Source organism: Ranitomeya variabilis, chromosome 5 (genome assembly GCF_051348905.1).
Source record: "Ranitomeya variabilis isolate aRanVar5 chromosome 5, aRanVar5.hap1, whole genome shotgun sequence".
In the NCBI taxonomy this organism is placed as follows: Eukaryota; Metazoa; Chordata; class Amphibia; order Anura; family Dendrobatidae; genus Ranitomeya; species Ranitomeya variabilis.
Window position 1 is genome coordinate 322325866 of NC_135236.1, and position 2097 is coordinate 322327962.

The 2097-nt window shown below is 38.6% G+C and overlaps 1 long non-coding RNA gene across 1 annotated transcript; it reads left to right on the forward strand.

Annotated features, from left to right (window-relative positions):
• Positions 1 to 794: 794 nt before the first annotated feature.
• Positions 795 to 1808, forward strand: LOC143773643 (uncharacterized). Its single transcript, XR_013215274.1, has 4 exons — positions 795 to 833; positions 1190 to 1244; positions 1349 to 1489; positions 1597 to 1808. It is a non-coding gene; the product is annotated as an uncharacterized LOC143773643 (long non-coding RNA).
• The last annotated feature ends 289 nt before the right edge of the window (positions 1809 to 2097 follow it).

Sequence of the window (2097 nt, forward strand, 5' to 3'; positions counted from 1 at the left end):
TATTATGCATATTACATAGTTGCTTGAGTTGTGAATTTATAAATTCTTTGCCGCGATCCGTCTGCAATTTCTTCGGTATGCGCTTATCATTTTGAAATATTAATTCGAACAATCTCGCGACACATGCGCCTGTCTTGTTTGACAAGGCCACGCACCATGCGTATCTCGATAGAGTATCAATAACCGTCAGGATGTATTTGATATTATCATTTTCCCTTGAATAGTCAATTAAACTTACGAGATCCGCTTGCCACTGCGAATCAATATCCGAGACATAAATTTTATTTGTCAAAAACCGTTTTCTAACTGGTTTGTGCAGTGTGTAGGCATCTTGCTTATTCAGCCAGCCAATCACATCAGATTTCTTTATTCCGCGGTCTCTCGTCTCTCTAAATAATTTGTCTATTCCGCAAAATGATCCGGGCTCTTCAGGGGTAAAATAGTGTTTTTCTAATATGTGATCCCTGGTATTAGACGTCATGATTGAATAAATGATTGTGTCTTGATAATTAACAGTCTGCTTCTTTCAGAAATTCAGCTGTATAAAATTTTCTGTTTTAATCCGACTGTCATGTTTGAGTTAATACAAGCAATAATTATCTGTATGGGTGTGTTCTGGGTGTTAACAGAAGGCGTGTGGCTGAGGGTGTAACCGGGTGTGTTTCTGTCTGATAACAGAAGACGTGTGGCTGAGGGTGTAACCGGGTGTGTTTCTGGCTGATAACAGAAGGGCTGGGTTTCTGACACACAGGATAAATACGGCTGTCCGGTAGTGCAGCACTCACAGCCCCAAAGGCAGATCAGCCTAGACTAATCTCTACGCTATTCTAATTGTAAGTATATACATGCCTTATTATTAGCAAGTGGCTAATTATATTTAACTGTGCATCTCTAAAACCATAATTAAGGCTGTTATTTGTTTAATAAGCTAGTATTATACTGATAGTTGGCGGCATTATATGCTTTATTAATTTAACCGTATATTTATTATGACCTAATTTGTGTAATACACTAGTTAATAGCTGTTAACACATCGTAACTAGCGTACTTACTCATTACCTATGTTTTGCATGACAGACATATTTATACACTAGGCGCAATTTTATTTGTTGGGGTATATAAATGAGTTTGTCTGTGTTGTAAAATTAATATAGATAGCACAAAAATTTACACAGATAATTTATTTTAGATGGATTCCCAAAATTTTTTGGATTTTCCCGATCAAGTTGAGGATTCGGTATTAGGTATGTTTCAAGCTTTATATAAATGCATCTGTTAGGGAGCCTTTCTAGGTAAGGGCTGTTTTGTATATTATTTTTTTATATTGTTTTATTCTTTCTTGTTTAAGATGAATTTATCAGGACTATGCCCGCTGATTTTTTAAACAGCTTCAGCATGCCTGCTCTGGATTGTGATACAGCCGGAGCTGGGTATACTAACACTAGTGACGCTGACGCCGCTGTGTGGGATTTTGCGCAAGACATCATAGGTGGGTTGTGTGTCTCTGTGTATATATATATATATATATATATATATATATATATATATATATCTTTTAAGTATTTAGACGTATAAATATATATTAATTCTTTACAGATATGGACATGATTCCAGAACCCGTTACCTCGGAACACATTCAGGTGTCCGCTGACGAGCTGACGTACCAGGCCCCCACACCGAGAAACAGCCCTGTTTGTAGAGCTCCTAAAAAACCGCGTGGGACTGCGAGCAAGAAAGGGAAAGGTAGCAAGCGTATGAAAATGTGTTTTTGCACAACCGCTCTGAGAAAATCCCCAAGCGTCTCTACTAAGTCCTATGTCTTTATTTATAGCTTGTAAACTGAAGCCTAGAAGAATTTTCACAAAAGAGAATATACACCTGCTAATGGAGAACCCCACAGATGCTCCAGAAGCCGCCACGGCAATCATCCACCCCACATCGCTAGCCCGTAAGTGTATATTTTGATATACGTGCACAATCTCTGTACAATCAATGATAGACGGGCTTCTCCAATGAGGTCCTGATCCTACACATATCTGACACATGTATAATCTTTTCCGCAGCTAAGCGCAGCGACATGCGGCGGTCTCGCACATA